Here is a 20,442-nt window from a genome sequence, read left to right as displayed (position 1 = left end):
TTCATGCATTCTCAATCATTAACAAGTGTATGATCTTTCAAGGTCATGAAGGAAACTTACCAGGTGCAAAGAAGGTTTCCTTTCCACCTGCTCCGATTTCCAGAACACGCATCTCTCTCTCTCTCTCTCTCTCTCTCTCTCTCTCTCTCGTTTTGTTGTCGTCGGTGTAGTAAAGCTTCAGATGGTGATCCGTGATCGGTTTGCAGGAATAGGTCGTCGGAGAACGTAACCCTTCCGGAACACGCACCAGTCCACGATTTATCTCTCTGTTGTCTCTCCCGATTGCCGCTGTGATGAAGCAACTCAACAAAGCGATCGTGAAATCCTTTAGTTTAACCCACAGCAGCCCAAACGACACGAAACGGACGGAAGAGATGGAAACTCACGTAATTTAAGTGCATAAATTCATAGCCTTTTTAATTGCAAAATTTTCAACTTTAGTCCCTGTTCTTTGATACTTATCTCATTAATAACCCTAATCATATTTAATAATTAACTAGGGAAGAATCCACCGGGGTTGCGGGGGTTGGAGGGTATTTCATAGCCTCCCAATTCCTAGTATATTCAAAAGATGTATATACCCATTTTTTCAATATTTGAAGCATGTTCAATACATAATGTTTTTGCTGGAAAAAAGAAAGAAAGTAGGTTGCTATTATAATTAACTCAAAATAAGTAAACTGCTATTTCATGTATCTACATTCAAAACACACCAACCACTTACTAAACAGGAAAAAGAAAGAAAGTAGGTTGGTATTATAATTAACTAAAAATAATTACACACCAACCACTTAATAAACAAAGACATTAACCTATCTATATATCTATCTACTTACTCCTTCAGATTAGCGTAAATTGCATATATGCAACAGGACGGATTTTTATTATTTTTTGTTTTACTGGCTTTGGCTTTGGATGCATTCATCATGGATAAAGCGTACAACCTGCAAAAGAGTGTAGTTTCAGTAAATGATTCCATATCCACAACCAATTTTAATAACTATTTGCTTTAATTAATCAATGGTAGTACATTGATATTTTTAAAACAAACACATCAGTTCTTCAAAGTCCATGCATAAAATTTTCTGTTCCCATAGTCAACACTAAATGGCTAAAATTTGAAAACAAAGGAAACTAATACACTGGAAGTCAAAAATCATATTCATAACTAATAAGAATTCAAAATGTAATAATAAACTCATAAACTAATATACCTGAAGTCAGCACCAACATAAAAGCCAAACAAAGCACGTCCAACACCGACCCATTCCATTAGCAGTAAGTGCTTCAAGGGAGAACCAACAATAACAATGTACAATTGGGGAAGAAAGCGAAGAGGCAATATACTCTCAAGTACACCAGCAAACAAACATAGGGGCAACTTAGTACACTTCAGAATAAACCCCAAAATTTAGATAACAATGATCACCACCATGCCCATCACCTTCAATAAGAAGCCGGAAATATAATAGGGGCAAAGTTTAGAACTATGAAGACAACAACAAATCAAGATACCAAGCAGGGGTAAAACGGTCAAAACTGCAGAAGGCATTTCAGACAACAACCATACTTTTGTTTTCTCTTTTGTGACGTGATGCAAAAAGATGGGAAGTTATTTTTTTTCATGCTAACCTAATGCAAAAATGAAAAATAATTTATTTTATTGCGTTAAATAGCAACATACTTTCCTTTTTCTGTTTCTTTGTGACCTGATGCAAAATAGGGAAACTTTCTTTCCTTATTGCACTAAATTGCAATGTTTTAGTTAGAAAAGTATTTAAAAGTACAATGCTATAATTAGATTATTTTTCAAAGTTCAATACCAAGTAGAAGAAATCATTATGATCCAATTAACAATTTCTTTTTACAATCACATACAGACGGATTTTAGTATAAATTCCTTAATGAAAAGCTCATTAAATAAATGAAATAACTAAATTAGCTAACACTATACTAACTAATATAGAAAAAAGACTTGGTAAATAAAACAGAAAGTTTAACCAAGAAGTGCAGATTTAAAATCCTAAATTAAAAACAATTGAATATATTTTCCTATTTTAACAGTGAATTAAATCGATCTTTTTTTCATTAAAAAATAAAGAGTTAACTGGGACCATTAAATCTGAAAAAGCTGAAGGTTGTCTGGAGTTTTATGTAACCTGCAATGGCAACCAACTTGACAATAAAGCAACCATTAAGAGTTAGAGGAATCTTAGTGGAAAGTTTAAACAGGGTGTAGAATTAAAATTATGTTAGTTTGATAGTTGAACACAAGTAATTATAAAAAAGTCAACAACATATGCCATTCAAACACTGGAACAACATTTCCTGTTGCCAACTCATTTATATGTATATATATGCCCTCACACCCACTTATCCTCTGTCAAAACCAACTTTCTTTATCAATTTATAAATATATTTTTTTACTTCGCTTTTTCACCTAAAATTCACAAAAGTGTAACAAAAACTCACCCATACGGTGGATACACGACGAAAGGTGGTGGTGGAGGTGGCAGAGGAGGAGCAAGTGGTGGTGCTACACCACTGTAAGATGACGATGCACCTTGGCCCATTGTATTTGTTCCTTGAAATGAAATATTCCCATATCCCTATATGTCATTAGACAGGTTGTAGGTTACTCCTTTTGTTAATTAGAGTCTGCTTTCTAGACAAAATAATTTTTGTCAGTTGCATAAATTGCTAAAAAATGTTTCAGAAATGATAAAAAAAATGACCTGGTTTCAACTCCTATTGTTATAAAATTAAATTTGGTCATTTCTATTTAAATCAAGGTAAATTAAGACCAAGTAAGTTAACAAATGCCTCTCCTTATTTTCATCATCAATTATCCAATGGGCTTGACTCACAATTTTTTAAGAACTATAGAACAAACTCATAATTAGTTAGTGATATTAAGTATCATTAAATTAACTCATTTTTGTTTCTACATAAAGACATTGCAGGTAAATGAAGACAAGAATAAAACCATAAAAACCCTTAGGTAATCTATTACTAAGAGGGTTAGATACTTACTTGGTACAAATGCAAGAAGGTTTTAGGGTGAGAAGCTTCTAGAGTTGAATAATTTCATCATATTCTATCTACCTGCATGCATCGTAAGCATGAGAGGGCAGATATGGATAAAAATTGGTTCATGTCTATTACTCTACTTCTTTAGCAATCTTGAACCTACCAACTGGTTTTCATGAGTCAAGAGCAGACTGAGTCGCAACATCCATCATCCCTGCCTAACAACTTTGCAACCTGGTTTAACAAAATCAAAACTGAAATAATCATTCTTTTGATTTTTGAAACACAATGTAAAACTAAAATACAAATATGGAAAACCCCAATTTGCCACTCTTGCAAATCCTTGTGTTTGGATATGATGCTAATGTCCCGGTTCCTTTTGTTTTCATGAATTATGATTCCTATTGTCTGCTGCTCCAATTCATATATGCCTTTCTTCCCTCACATATCTTAACATATCTCACATATTTATGTTCTTAGCTACTTAGGTCACATATTTATGTTCTTACATATCTTCATATAGGACGAAGAGAATACATGGAGTTAAACATCTTGTACAGGATTATAGCTTTCAATAACGGTCCCTCTTAGACATTTCATCGAACACCTGTTAGGCATAGCCAAACATCCAATTTAAAACCTCAATCAAAGTATAAATAACATCTAAACAAATAACATTATAAGACTGAGAACGAAGGGAGAGCGGATACATGCAACGCAGGTGTACTGTTTCCCTTTCAAAGTCGTCCAATCTCTCTATGTGGGTCATTCTTTTAGAGTGGCTGAAAACACGCACAATCAATTGTATGTGTGCATTTTCTTTCTTGAATATACTTGTTATTTTGCTTGATTTCATAGGACAATCTTGCGGTGGAAGGAGTAAATACGGGCTCATATGGAATCAACACGTTGTAAAAGGGTCAATTTGGTCCAGGTTGAAAATCAGATGAGTAACTTCAAAAGCAGATGAGAAGTCGATGAACCGACAAGATTTAAAATCAGATGAGAAGCCGATGTCTTGAAAATCAGATGAGAAGCTGATAAATTGAGAAGTTATTAAATCAGAAGATAAGATGATAAACAGTAACAGACTTTGTTACTGAACAATAAACAACTCAGTTTGTTACTGTTCATAGGTGGAGAACAAAACTTACAGTCGGCGCTGCTGGAGGAGGAAGGTGGTGGAGTGGCATGGTGGGGGGATGAAAGCGATGGAGTGGCCGGAGGTGATAACCAGAGAAAATCGTATGCGATGTGTGTGTTACCATGTTTTGTACAAAGAATTAGGTAGATAGAGGTGGTGGTAATTTCTGAGTGGAAGAGAAAGACTGTGAAAGACAATTCACCAGTTGTTGTTGATGGCGGTGCATCGTTTCCGTTTCCAATCCTTTAGAGCTGAACAAAGAATCAAGGAAACATCAAGAAATAGTCAAAATAAATGAAGAAGAACACACCAACCTTGAATAAGAGCCCCTATCGCAATCGCGAAAACCCTAGAAATCGATTCTAAACACTCAAACAATCGCGATAACCCTTAGAAATCGATGAGAACCAATGTTTTCCGATGCTAATTAGAAGGAGAACCGATGAATGGAGAATGGAGAGGAACGGTATAATCAATAAAGGTCATGGTTTGGAGGAACGTAAGGAGTGTGGAAGTAACCAGAAAACGCAGAAAGAGAACAGACTGGAAACACAACCCAGGCAAGAAAGGGAAATAGGTTATTTGAAATCAGAGAGAACGATCGAGAGACGAAGAGAAAAAAACGGAGGCGGTAGTCAAAGGCGGTGAAGAGGAAGTGATAAGAGATAGGGAGTGAAACTAAAGTGGCAAAATCTAAAAACAGAAACATTTGGTGGCCAAAATCAGAAGTGGAGAAACTATACTGTGCTTAAGCGTCCTCTCAATTTATTATATATATAATATGATTTATTTTATTGTTTTTTTTTCTTTATAATCGTTTAACATATTCATATAAAATAAACACTCTTTTTAAAACTTTGAGTATTAATTAAATCATAATATCACTTAAAAATATTTTATACATTTTGACTATTAATTAAATCAGAATATTAACTAAATATATTTTTTAATCATTTAATTACTATTTAAATACTTGATAATCAATTAAATCATTTTATCCTAATTAATCTCATTGTCATATTATTATATATAATATATAATTCCATGCGAAAACATGCATCCGACTTAATCCATTATAATGGAAGACTAACATCGTTAACAAGGAGATTTTTGGGTCGTTACAGCCGAAGAACTCCTCATGATGCCAGTCATCCACCTCCTGAATATCGTCATATTCACTTAGTAGCTGACTCTCATCATTCAAGAGTTTCACAAAGCACAAAGCAAGCAGCATTCGGACATCGAATAACCTCCACCAACGCATAAAACCACTCTAGCATACAACTCCATGGAGATTAGAGACAACGTGTCGCCTCCAAAAAAAATTAAATAATCGAATAATATTTTAACTTTAGAGACAACATGTCGTCTCTAATGCAAATCACTTTCAGCGATGGCACCGATATCGTCGCAAACGAAACCTTTAGCGACAGAGCTACAACGAGGAAGCTATATGTGACAACCGTCGTCGCTATTAACTTTTAGCGACAACATTGATACTTTCTGAGACAACATATGTCGTCTCTAAAAAGCAATTTTCTTGTAGTGCCACTTGCTCTATCTACAACTCAAAAGGCGTCACCGAACTCAGGCAATCCTACCTCTCATGGGTATCTAACTACTCTCTCGGTAGATTCCTCAAATGCACATCTAGGTATCTCTCCTAGATTACGATGCTACTCAAAGCTCTATCTAAAAGATTCCTACTAGGTACTCCTACTCAGCACATACATAGAGCAAATAGCAGATAATATCAATCAATAGCATCCCTTAGGCTAAGGCATCATGAATCAGGCAACTCTAGCTCTAATTTCCAGAAATACCTAGCCTATCCTCTATCATTAAACTCTAATATCTCATAAGTATCTCATAATATAATCAAGTAATGGTATTTTGGGAAATCACCGTTCGGGCTCTGGCTGATTGTACACACTGCTCCGTCTCGTTTTCTCTTTAAAACTCTTACTCGTTTTAGAAAAATCATTTCTTTTTAGGAAATTTTCTCAAATCCTCAGTTTGAGTCCAGACATACCCGATATTCGAATTGCTCAAACCAAGGCTCTGATACCAACTTATAACACCGTAAATTTTCAAACAAACTTTTCATTTTAAAATCACATAATTCTGAATAACACATTTCACAATTACCCCCAAAATGTCAATTTATCAAAAACATAAATCCATAATTGTTTAATTAAAATCCAGGATCCTCAAAAACATAACTCCATCTTGTGTGTACAATCAAGGCCGACGCCTTCCCGCGATCCTGAGAAGTACCTGAAACACATATCACATAACATGGTAAGCACGAAGCTTAGTGAGTTCCCCAAATACCACACACATCTCATCAGCCTCTCATGGCTATATCTCGATAAAGACTCCCCGGTCAATGTGTCTCAGTGGAGACCCTCCGGTCCCACAACTCGGGTTGGACCCTCCGGTCCTAACTCAATAAAGCTCAGAATAATACACAACATAAATCACAAAGACATAATGCATGATATCACAATACTCAATAATAGCATACAAGACCCTCCGGTCACACAAAGTTACCACTCATGGTAAGTATAGTGAGAAGACTCACCTCGTAAGTAAGCAAGTAACAACTCGTACCCCTCGAACAGTCTAATCCTCGCCTACACATCATAATCATCTCTAATTGACACTTATAACCTCAACTCGAATAAATTAAGCTAACCCCTCTCTCTAACTCTTGGAATGGGTAAAAGACCATTTTACCGCTCCATGGTTTCCATAATCCATGTCTTGACCAAGCCTTAAAGTCAACAGAAGTCAACACTCGAGTCAACAGTCCATGTTGACTCAACTCGTCGAGTGCCTCTATGCGACTCTTCGAGTTCCTATGTTTTTCTCAGAAACATCGCGAAAGTCCACCTAAACTCGTCGAGTTGACTCATCAACTCGCCGAGTTACCACGTTTCCAGACTCATCGGGGAAAACCCTAACCGACTCGTCGAGTCAGCTCACCGACTCGTCGAGTCCCTTCAGTCCATTTTCTTAATCAGACGGTTTTAGGCAGCAATGATGTCTCATACTCTGGATCTGACCTTCTAAGGCTCACTTATCACGTAAAGTTGCAAGCTTTACGTTCATGCACGACATATAGGGCTCAAAATGCCAAAACAAGCTCCATAAAGGGTCTCATGCATGGAGACTTGCCCAAAGCTTGATAAAGCTTGGACCTTTGGGCTCATGGGACCTCAATATGTCCAGATCTGGAGTCTCAACTCCATGACAAGCTCATAACACTCTAGAACTCCAAGAAGGATGGGAAAAGGCTCCAAATTCCCCAAAATGAGATCTAACCAAATCAATGAGCAAGATGGTGACTTTTTACTTTCAAACAGAAGCTAGGGATGAATGAACACTAGATCCAAAAGCTCCTTCTCGTCCAAAGTCTTTTGCTCTTCAACTCTCCTCCAAGAATGCACTAAAACTCACAATAGTAGCCTCTCTTTCTCACACACAAGGTTACAGCTCGATTAGGGTTTCACACATGGTATTAGGGTGATAAGAGAGGCAGAAATGAAGGCTTAAGGTCCTTTAAATAGGACACAAACCCGAAAAATTAGGGTTTTCTCACACAGCACCTACTCGTCGTGTCGGGGTCCTCCGACTCATCGAGTAGACTCTAAAAATCCCGCGGCTATCTCAATCTCTACTCGACGAGTTGTGGCCTCCAACTCATCGATTTCCCCTTTCAAAATGAATATAAAATAATTAAATAATATACCTGGGACTCGAGATGTTAGATTAATCTTGGTGTTCCTTGGTCGGGGTTGGACTTAAGGTAGTGAAGGGATCTTATTGTTGCGTCCATATGTATTTGTTTAGGATCAAATAAAAATTGAATAAGCATATTCACAGCTTAGGTTATGTCAAGCCGCATTACTTGTTGGTATAACATTCATATCAGTCTTATATATTGCGAAACATTGATGTTTAGGCTATTAATCTCTTTATCCAAGTGGATGTTCTATTTATGGAATAAAGCGCTACATCGACATCCTAGGTGACCATTGAGTATATCCAATGTATAATTTATTGGCTAAGCACGATACCATTCAAGGTTCGAGCTACTTCAATTCCCCAAAATTATTTCAAGGGGACCGATTCTTTAGTACTAAAATGCTCATCTTTCTGCGATTTTACATCATTAATCTTGGCGTTCTCATCATCACGAAGAATAACATCATCAACATATATACGAGCTATGATATAAGTGGTATCCACCTTGTAAATAAAAAAGGGAATGGCCTGCTCGCGATTGTGTAAAACCAATGTTAATCAAGGCTTTGTAGAAATTTTGATTCTAATTTTGAGGGGCTTGGCGTATTCCATAAAGAGACTTTCGTAAATGATCTACTCTCTCGTCTCTTTCTTTTGCAAAACCTTGTGGGATTTTCATGTACACGTCTTCTATAAGATCTCCTAGTAATAAGGTGTTATGAATCGTGACTAGTTTCGCAACAGGTGCAAAGGTCTCATGGAAATCGATTCCTTCAATTTGTGTGAACCTTCTAGCAACTAGATGAGCCTTGTATCGTTCCACTTATCCTGTGAGTTTATATTTAGTTTTATAATCCCACTTTGAGTCGATAACATGTTTCCATGGTGGTAGTGTAGTGACTTAAAGAACATGGTTTGGCATGCGGAATTAAAGAATACACTATGAACATGGTGATTTGGGTGTCTAAGAGATGTATTCGAATATGTATGGTGTTGCAAAAAAGGATCTAGATCTAAATCTACATAAATAACACACACTTACACACTCAATTTTTACACCTCTCAAGCACACCTCTACAAGTAGAATAAACCCACCTTATATAGAGGTGTTTACATGTCTCTCTCTCACTCTCTATCTCATAAGTCAAAAGGCTAATGCACCACATGCAAGTGGGTCTACAAAAGTCAAACCATTACAAAGTCATACATGGATAACTTTGCACCCCAACATTCTCCCCCTCAACGTTAGGAATGGATGACCCACTTCAAATCTTCCGAAATCGAGAAACTACGCGATCCGAGCCTCAAGGGTGACCATGTTGAAATGAACTTCAAATCTTTAATTCTTCCATGATTCTTCAATTTGGGCTCTAGGATGTGAGACCATACGAACCGAGCATCAACGAATGATTAAGAGCTCCTCAAACTCCAACTAATCACCCAAAAGTTGAGCATAAAAACACACACCGAAAATCTTCAATAAAACCAAACCCATTTCGAACTGAAATCACTTCTGAATCTCCAATCGCATCATTTCATAAACTTCAAAAATTCAAGGTCACTTCGGTCTTCAAATCCGCGTAATATGAAAAATTCAACTTCGAATTTCCATATAAATTTCTCCCCCTTTTTATAATCGAAATTTGATTATAAAACCATCAAGGAAAGAAAACGTGCTCTGTTCGGAATTTTTCGTGTCAAAACTCCCCCTTAACATGTGGCATAAACATTGTGCTTTAATCCGGAAAACCCAAAAAATCTTCTATTTTTAGCTTCGTTCACGGACCGCCTTTGACAAAATTTCTCAAAAATGGGTAGAAATTGTCAATTTCAAAATTCTGCAGTGACCCGGTGCGCCCAAAACAGCCAAAAATGCGAAACTCTCCCCCTTTTCCGAAGCCGGGTAGAAAGCGTCAATTCGCATAAACTGCAGGGGCCTGAAATGCATATTTTTCAATTTCTCAGCAAAATCAGTCCAATGTCGAATTGGTTATGTTGTGCCAAACTGTCGAAATTTTAGGGAATGCTTTCGAAATTCTGCATTCTTCTTCAAAACTGTCGAAGTTAGGTCCAAATTTTGAATGTGGGCAAAAGGTGTCAAACTTTCGAAAGTGCAGACATTAACTTCGAAAATTCTGCCTTATTACCTCCAGTCTTACGAAAAGTACCCCAAATATCGAAATTGTGTAAAATGTGTTAAACTGTCGAAACAACAGGGACCATTTTCGAAACTTCTATGCTTTCTTTTCTAATTTCTTTCCTGTTCGCAAACATCGACAAAACCTTCGACAGTTGATAACGAAATTTTTTCTTGAGCAACATAATGTCGAAAACGAAGGCAGTCGAAGGCTCTTAATCTCATCTGAACCATTTAATCGCTGAATGACAACAATTAAAACCTTCGTTTTTCAGAACAAACCCAATTTTCGTTATCTACATAATACTTCAACTATACACACTTCGTTATCAATCAACTTCCCAAAATCAAAAATCGAATTCCCAGTCGATACCAATCGACATAAGCTGAAATCGACCCTTCTTATATTGACTCAACCCATCGAATCTAACCCAAAATCAGTATCACCCTTCGTTTTCCATCTTCAGTTCATTAACAATTGTGCTGTGACTTTCGAAACTTATTTTCTACTCTTCCCAAATCGAAATCACATAGACACGGATTTCACTTTTAATGTTCAAACCAAATCTTAGACCATTGACAACGAAGTGCGAAAACACTCGACATTGAACAAACCCATTCGAATATTCAACCTTTCCAAACATTCGTTATTAGTCCAAAGCACGATTCCAAACATTCATTATCAATTGACTTCCGAGTAACGAACCTCAAACTTCAACCCAATCCATCCTTCGAACATTGACTCCAAAATCGACATCAATACAATTTCAAAACTGATCTTATGCCATCGACTTCAAATCCTTTTGTTCCAGTCAACTTTCGAATCACTATCATTTGACATTTAATCTTGACTCAAAGTGAACCTTGAACATTCGATTGAGTATTGTTTCTCATCAAACCCATTGATTCAAACATTCTTCTGTGAAAACTCACCATCGAATCATTTAATTTCAAAATCGAATTTAAGAGTCGAACAAAAATCGTATGAACTATTATCGACTCCAAAAACTTCAATCCAAGCCATTTCGAAATTAAACACCAAATCAACCATCATTTCGACATTCATAACCCCAAAATAACTTGTATATAGCCCTTTCTTCTACCAATTCATCAATCCACCTCATAAACATCGACTTTGACTTTTTCACATTTTGACTTTTCGAATTCAAAGATCAATAAACACCAAATTCATGATTCTATTGCCCGATTTCATATCAAAACCTTGATTAACGAACTGTTCTTCACATGTTCTTCACAAAAATTTCAAAGTTTTTAAACAATTTTAACAAAATCAACCATACACAATTGATTCACTTGATCATCTGTCACACCCCAAAACCGGAACGGCGGAAACGTTCGGGGATGGAGGACGTCATGTTCAGTATCACAACAATGCAAAGTAGTAAACAAGCAACAACATCATCCATTGCATTAATAATATAATTTCATACAAGTGTGTTCTGTCAAGTTATATAGACACCAAAAATATGAATCAAAATAAAAGATGAGTCTTGAACGAGCTCCATCTTCTCAAAACCTGGCACCGGTACCAGTCTACTGGTGACCTGAGAATACAAGTTATTTTGAAAGAGTTTATCAGCTTTAAAGCTGGTGAGTTCATAAGTATATTAGTGTCTGTGTTTGTATGAAAGTGTTTGTAAGTATGTAATGTATAAGTTTGAAAATGTTTGTAAGTGTTTGAATTCCCCTAGAAAACCCTATGTTTCCTACTAAAAGTAGCCTTCTACCAAGGCATCTAGTGTTTGCGTGTGTGTCTCTTGTAAGAGTTTGTATTTTCCCAAATCTGACTATCATTAACCAAAAATATAGTTGTTACATTGCTGTTTATTGTGTGAAGATCACAAAGTGAATGTAATGGGAAAATGAAATAGTACTGTAGTGTTGTATTAAGTAACTACTGCTGTACTAACTACCTTAAACCAATTGTTATTTAAAGTACCATGTGATCGGCCTGTACCATACTACTGATTATAAACACGACGATGTAAGACGTCGGAAGTAATGACGTTTGGCACCCGTAGACTTACAAGTCCCACTATAGCGAGCAGCAAGGTGTAGGATAGTGAATCCAGTATAGATCTATACACAAACTCAACGCTCTCCATTTAAGGAGATTCTGGATACAAAACGAGCCATGACAGGTGATGTCATGCCCCGTTACGTGGCTCACATAACTGTAGTAACGTTCTAGTATATGTATGTGCTAGCTGTATTGTGTGTTCTCTCTCTGTCTAGCATGTATGTATGTTCTCTCTGTATGGTATTGTATGTTCTCTCTGTATGGTATTGTATGGTATTGTATGTTCTCTCTGTATGGTATTGTATGTTCTCTCTGTATGGTATTGACTCATGTATGAACTGACTCTTTGTATGTTTCACTGTTCTAGTAATAATATTAGTATCTCCCTAAACTATACCTATTATAGCTTACTAGTAATGTTGTTTGAATGTATGAACATGTGTGTATACCTTTGCTACCCAAAGGTATTGAACTGAATGAAAGAAGGAACTTTTATATCTACATACATCAACATAATATATAACTAGGATTCAAACGACCTTCGGACAAATAACCTGAATACCCTAAGTCCACAACCAAACAAGGAACAGGAAGTAAGGTGAGCTATCAGTCCTAAGTCCTTTCAATCCTACTTATATGACTATATCTATATAGATACACATTTAATAGAATATAAGTTTAAAAGAGTTTAATAAAAGTATTTGACATGTAAAAGAGTTTGTAAAACAGTTTGAAGTAAAACAGTTTGATAACACAGTTTGAAAAGTAAGAAATCCACTTGTTTAGTAGTTATTAATCACATGTGATTGATATAATAACTATAATAGTTCAACTTGTATTCCCCCCATAAAAGCATTTAAAATCATTTAAAAGGTTGATTAAGGGGTATGAACTCACCTGTAGTGAGTGGTTTTGATGAACGGATGATATAGGATGCTAAGTGTCAAGTGAAGACTTGAACACACACAAGGATCCTAGTTAACATATAATAACACATATATGCATCCAATTAGTCATTAAACAACTAATTAACTAAGTTAAGACATCCTAAGACATGTAAAACACTTGATTTAAGTGCTATAAGTTCTAAGGATTGCATTTAAGGGTTGTAGGGCTTGGCTATTGAGTTTAGGGTCCAAGGGTAAACTCTTTATGAGTTTACGGTTTTGGGACTAACTCCCTTGGAGTTTACGGTCATAAACCCATGAGTTTACGGCCGTAAACTCATGGTACTTTTACCATTTTGTGTTTTGAAGCTTATAAGTCCTAAAGAAGCATTCCTACTTCAAGTCTAAGCCTTAGGAAGTGATTGGGGCACCATTTCACCCCTTTGTAGAGTTTACGGCCCATGGACCATTTCTCCATGAGTTTACGGCCGTAAACTCTAATGGTTTATGGTCTTTTTGATGTTTAAGGTCCTAAGCACTTTAAGGATATGATCTAGACTAGTATCCAAGGCTTGGTAAGGGACTAGGGCACACATTGGCCCCTTCATTAGGGTTTACGGTCCAAGAACATGTTGGACTATAAACACCTTTGATCTTGTGTTTTCTAGATGATTAAGAAGTGTAACAAGCCTTATAACAAGCCAAGGTAAGAGTACTTACTATGTAGAAGCTTGAAAGGGTGTTAAAAGTCCAAGTACACTAGTGTGTGTTCTTGGTGTTCTTGGTGAAACTAAGAACACTTGAAGATCTACACAAATGGAATGATTTCACGGATGAAATCATGTAAGATCACTAGATTAAGTAAGATATCAACTTATTAGGGCAAGAAACACTTACATAGTTGAAGGTCAAGAAGGAAAATCGGATGATACTTGAGAGGATTTGAGTCCTAGTTCTTGAAAATGTGAAAAAGTGGTAAAAATGGCTAAGTGCCATATTTATACCTCTTGGGGTTTACGGCCGTAAACACCATGTTTAGGCCGTAAACTCCAAACTCTTGGATTTTTGGGACTTTATTGGTGCACAATAAACCCTAGGGCATCCTCTCTCCTGTTATCTCTTGAAGTACTAACTTTAAAACACTCAAACTGACTCCAAAAAGCTTGAAAGTTAGCAGAAACAATTCTGACTTCTATTGAAGTGAAAGGTTGTACAGAATTGAAATTTCGGGTTGTCACATCATCATCGGCTTGCCATAGAAGAACAGATTCACAAGACCAATTTAACAATAAAAAAGCATCGATTATTAAGAATGATGAGAAGAAAATGTATTCGTATGAACACAAGTCAAGAACAGTGGAATGTACAAACTCTTGAAGCGTTTGATTAAGAATGAACGAAGTGAATACACATCATATTTGATTAATTGATTCTTAGGGCCCCAACAGTGAAATCGAATCTAAAGAAACTTGTGGGCCTAAGAATGAATGATGAACAGTAATGGTTTGTGTTTTGGGCTCAAACATATGGGTATATGAATAATAGTTGAATCAAAACACTTTGGGCTCAATATGAATTGCAAGAACAGCAATATTCGAATTTAAAAAAAAATATGAGTTTGATTTTGGTTTTGATCTAAACAAAAGTAATTGGATCTATCAATGGGGTTTGAAACAAATTTAATCCAATGAATCAAAACGATCAAAAATTCAAGAACGCAACGCACGAATCATCAAGATTTAGAGAGATCATAGAGAGAGACTCACCATAAATGCTCCAATTGTGACAAATTTTGCCAAACTGAGAATCTTTCTTCAACCAATCACGTTGATCTTTGAAGACCTGCTCTGATACCAAATGTAGTGACTTAAAGAACATGGTTTGGCATGCGGAATTAAAGAATACACAATGAACATGGTGATTTGGGTGTTTAAGAGATGTATTCGAATATGTATGGTGTTACAAAAAAGGATCTAGATCTAAATCTACATAAATAACACACACTTACACACTCAATTTTTACACCTCTCAAGCACACCTCTACAAGTGGAATAAACCCACCTTATATAGAGGTGTTTACATGTATCTCTCTCACACTCTATCTCATAAGTCAAAAGGCTAATGCACCACATGCAAGTGGGTCTAAAAAAGTCAAACCATTACAAAGTCATACATGGATAACTTTGCACCCTAACAGGTAGTGCTTCAACAGTCCATGTCTCGTTTGCTTCAAGTGAAACGACCTCCTTTTGCATTGCATCTCTATATTTCCCGTCTTTGGCCACGTGGTGAAAGAACTTAGACTCATATTATGCATAGATAGCTAAAAGATAATCTTAGTGAAAATTAGAAATCTTTTCATATGAGACAAAATATGCTAAGGAATGTACCATCACATGGACATGATTGGTTGTGGGTCACGAGTGGTCTATGGAGGATGGAAAATTCATTTTGAAATCCTCAAATTTTTTAGGATGGGTTTGATGGGTTTTCTAGATTACTTTTATGTACTTGCGGAATTTCAAATAACGGTTATGGAAACATGCAACCTAGAAATTCTATGGATTTTCTCATAATAGCAACATATTATGAAAATATAAATAACCATAGCTAAAATAAAAAATCGCAAAGTTTAGGTTATATACATTTTGCTATTATTGAAAATAGCAATCTACTTTGAAGAACCCTTCTTTGGAATGCTAGCCCCAATAGTGTGGAAGCCTCTAATGTGTCACACCCAAACCTAGGAAACCCTAGAATAAAAAATGTGTGTGTGTGTGGAAGAGAGAGAGAGGATAAGAGAACCTCGAAAATTCCTTGTGAATTATGTTGGGTTCTAAGCCTTCAAAAGTGTAACATCCTAAAATTTAAGACTAGGTTCTTGAATTAATAAAGTAAATAAATGAAAAATGATTTATATAAATAAATCATCAAGGTATAATCATATCATTAGTTGATATGAAGTTTAGAAAGTTAGAAGTGAAAATAATAACATTTCAAAAGTTAAAGGGCCAAAAGTGTCAAGTTGGCAAAATAAGTTGACCAAATGGTTGACTTAATTAATGGAAGGGACTATAAAACTTACAAAATGTATTACTAAAGACTTATTATGTCAAAACCTAAGTTAAATCACAAAAATATGAGTTTATCGTGGAAATTGGCAAAATGAGCAAACTTGAGGGACCAAATGGCAAACTTTTAGGAAATAAGATGCACCATTCTTCTCTTATGGAGGAAGAACGTGTTTGAGCTCCATCATCCCTCCTCTAATGGCGATTTTAATCCTTAGAGGTCATAGGGTTTGATTCAGGTGGAGATTGGAGCATTCAAGCAAGAGGAAGAGGAATCAAAGGCTTTCTAGGTATAATTTCTTCTCCTTCTAACCTTGAAATTTGAATTTATGAAGCAGTTAACCCCAATGTCGAATTTGATGAGAAATATTGATCAGGGTTTGGTTTTCTAACCTCCCATTGATTGGTTTCCGTGGTTCTAATCTCAATCCAATCATCCCATTTATTGATTTGGTGATTTGGGTAAAAAGCTCCATAAACCCTAGAAAACCCAAATTAGGGATATTTCAATTGATGATGAAATGGGGTTGGATTCTATGACCTAGATGATGTTTGAAAATAATAAATCCAATTAGAATTATCAAACTCTTCCATGATGGTAGAATCATGTATAAGCTTGGATTGAAATAGATTTAGGGACAATATGATGAAAACAATGGAATCCTATGTAGTTGAGCAAATGAAGTTCATAACGAGGAATGGATGCTATTATAATGATTTGGATGCAAAATACTAAGTGTTTATTGATTATTGAATGAATCCATGTAATTTATGGTCATAAGGGCCTTTTGGGAAATCTATGGATAACTATATGATGATTGAATTATTATAAGTGAATGACATTCACGGATATGAATTGACACTCTTGATATGATATTGGAACATTAACATGAAGGGATTCTAGTGAAGTTCTAACCCTAGTGATTGTTTTGGCCCGAAAGGCAAATTAGGAAACATAGAATGGAATTGAGGATTCATGTACCTAAAAAGAGATTGGTTGTGGTTTTATGTAATTCACAACACCCAATGATGTATTAAAGGATTTGGGATAATTCATATTGGTTAAAGAGTGTTTTTGATCAACTTGAACTCTTAACGCTTTCATTTTAGTGTTTGTAAGTATTATGAACCTAACAGTTTGATATAGGTCTTAATGATTAAGTCATCATGGGGATAAGGGTTAATTGAGTATTTGAGAAGTTGATAGTCTTTATTATGTCCATAATAACCTTGTGGTGAAGTTTGGTAGCCATTGGAGGTATAGAAAACAAGTTACAAAGCTTTTAACAGATTTTTTCACAAAATGGTAACATACAGTTTTGACACGGGGCGTGTCAAAATGACAAGGGGGCGTGTTAGTCACGAAACGGGGACGTGTCCCTTTGACACAGGTCGTGTCAAAGGTTTTGATAAGTGTAAGGTTTTTCATGAAAAACTTAGTAAATGACCTCCGATTTCCCTAAAACTTTATTTATAAGCTAATAGGAAATAAATAAGCTTATGGGGAATATCTAATTGTTAAAAATCCATGAGGGGTATTTTGGTCATTTTTGATGAATTATGTCCATCCATGTTATATAGGAGGTGATTGAGAGTGTTGCTCTAAGGAAAGAACCTAGAAGAGGACCAACTAGCCTTCTTGTGATTGAGGTGAGTACGTGTTGGCATTTTTCCCACTTTGGGGTATATGGAAAAATAATTTTATGATAATGAAATGCAATGTTTTGATCTATGAAATGTTTTTGAAAAGAAATTGTTAAATGTTTTGGAAAAAGTATTTTGAAAGAGTGCCTTGAAGGTAAGAATGGTTTAATACCGAAATTAGCCCTTGCTAGAAGAGAAAGAAATGTAGAAAGATCTCTTTTGAAATGAAATGAAAAGAAATGAAATGATATTTATGATGTGTATGAAAAGAGTTTCCTTGAAAATGTTTTATGGTCTAAAACTATGTTTTGCAAAGATGAAATGTTTTTGATGAAAATGTGATAAATGTTTGGGGTCAAAAACCCACGTAGCTCACGATACATTATTTTCTTATGTATCTCTTTTAATGCCATGTATCTTAGGTTTTAGTTAAGGAGAGAGGATGATAGATGAAAGTTAGAAGTCAAGAGATAGAGAATGAAGTGGTACTTCTTAAGTTTCTTATTTAGTGTATTGATGTAATTATCTTTTGCTTGCCATGGTTTGTATAATGCATAACGGTAACACCCGATGTTTGTAAATGTTTTTGTGGGACCGGTTTTTGTTAAATGTGAGTTAATACTCGAAAAGATTTTAAAACCATAGCATTTTAAAGTTTGAAAATTTTGGGGTGTTATAGTTTGGTATCAGAGCCATAGTTTAAGTGAATATGGATTGGATCATTCCACTCCTAGGCTTAGACTTTGGTTATGGAAAGTTTGATTGAGACATAGGATTTATATGCCTTAACGTAGGTAGTATCCTATGCAATGAATGATGATAAGAATTGCCTTAGTTGGATGCTTATGACACTTTGGATAAGACTAGATGAAGTCATAGAATGCTATATTGTGTGCTTCTATAGTGTGTAATGGAAGTAAGAATAGTGTATGGACAATCTAAACCAATGGATCAGAACCTTTTAGTGGTGAAGTCAATGTCGGTTATATATGATGCGGGTATAATGGTATAAGGCCTGTACTATTATAAACACATGATACATGCCCGAACTTGGTAGAACCATGAAGGGGTTTACGAAATGTGGTAAAAGTTCGAGTGAGTTATGAATGATCATATACCTTGTGTGAAATGAGAGTCATTAAAGAGTTTAAAGTATGTTAACAGATAATAGAAATTTTTGATAGCTTTGAATTTTCTATCAAAGTCAAACAGCTAGTATGAAAATGAGAAATTACTTGGGATACAATTGATATATGGTTGAAATTGAGTTTATACCCTTTTAGTATCATTGGTAATGAGTTAGAAACGCCAAGGAATGAATTGAATTGAGCTATTTAAATTGTTAACAAACATTTAGCTCAAAAAGGACATGGTTGATTTTTGGAAAAAGTCTAAAATGGGACAAGAACTGGAACTCCAAAGTCACGATTAAGAAAATTAGTTGGAGTAGGTAATTAGGGACGAGCTTATGTTACAACATAAGAGTGATAACTTCAAGTTACAAGTAAGTTGATTAAGAAAGGAATGGAATGGAATCATGAATTCCATCCTTAGATGAAAGATAATGATGTGATGTGATTGTTGACACAGGAAGGCAAGCAAATGGGTAAGTTGGAGAAAGGGTGATATGATGATGAAAGCGAGATGGTGCAAGAAAGCACGACCGAGACAGCTTGGGAAGGAGCTCGATATTGTTGACTAAATAAGATCTTTTGGGATCCTAAGGAGTTGGCGACTAAATGACAACATTATCAAGTGTCAAGTGTGATGGTAGATGTGGAAAAAAGATGTCCTTGTGGCACAAGGACGCTAGTAAAAGACAAGAGATGATGCATTTACCTAATGCACCAGACTGGAAAGTGAAGTCATCACATGGAAAGAAGAATATTGAAAGATATCTGAAGGCATTTCTTGACCCTGAAAGGAAGACAACCAAGATGAAGACTGCCTCGAAGCATGAAAATGATGGAAACTAAAAGTGAGGATGATAAATCCAAGAGAGTACCTTATCCTAGGGTACTAGACTACCATGATGAACAATTTAAAATGAGGAAATTTGTAAGCTCTACTTACAAGTTCTGAGATTTGTGATAAAAAGTTATGTTTTTGCGGAGAACGTGATAAGGGCGTCAGAAGTTATTAGACTTTAAGATGTGATAACTTGATGGTGACAGAGCTCTATTTGGAAGATACTCTATGATCGAACAAGGGGAATGACGACTTCACATGATAGAATATCTAAGGATGCAAATTGAACATCAAAGATCTTATAGTACTAACAAGCTGCGGACAAGAATGAACACTTGAAGTTTGTTGAAAATGGCTTTCAAGAAGACGATGATGAGTAAAGGAATTTTTTTGAAATTTCCAAGGATGAGTTAGTGAGACAAATTACTACCATGCGAGAATCATAGAGTGACATGAACCTTAAAATAAATGTCCTCATTTCTTCTAAGGGTTAGATGGAAATAAGAATACGAAATCATGGCGATGTGATGTTACGAGAAACTCCCAATATCTTTGAGGTTAATAATGGAAAACACGTGGTGTGTGGACTTATGAGTGACACGAACAAACCTAAAATACAAGATTTAGAGCTTCCAAGTTGTGAAACTTGATGATGCTGACCAAGAACACTCAAGTACAATTAAGTTCTAGGTTTGAGTAGTGCTCCTAATCTAGATTAGACAACCATACAAAGAGAGGATAGACTTATCATAATGATATCTTCCATTATA

General features: G+C 35.7%; 1 long non-coding RNA gene across 5 annotated transcripts; it reads right to left on the bottom strand.

The window, feature by feature from the left end:
* Positions 1–636: 636 nt before the first annotated feature.
* On the bottom strand, positions 637–4,832 carry LOC145132209 (uncharacterized). Of its 5 annotated transcripts, none has more exons than XR_013717903.1 (9): positions 4,489–4,820; positions 4,185–4,425; positions 3,741–4,067; positions 3,540–3,637; positions 3,194–3,264; positions 3,034–3,105; positions 2,473–2,609; positions 1,215–1,444; positions 637–944 (listed from the first exon to the last, which is right to left on the bottom strand). It is a non-coding gene; the product is annotated as an uncharacterized LOC145132209 (long non-coding RNA). The 5 variants fall into 5 exon arrangements; XR_013717905.1 differs by having other exon boundaries at positions 3,568–3,637; XR_013717902.1 differs by having other exon boundaries at positions 1,215–2,159; positions 3,194–3,637; positions 4,489–4,832.
* Between the last annotated feature and the right edge of the window lie 15,610 nt (positions 4,833–20,442).

Source organism: Lactuca virosa, chromosome 8 (assembly GCF_052849685.1).
Source record: "Lactuca virosa cultivar CGN04683 chromosome 8, Lactuca_virosa_CGN04683_v6, whole genome shotgun sequence".
NCBI classification, from domain to species: domain Eukaryota; kingdom Viridiplantae; phylum Streptophyta; class Magnoliopsida; order Asterales; family Asteraceae; genus Lactuca; species Lactuca virosa.
This window is presented reverse-complemented; position numbering and strand designations above follow the sequence as displayed.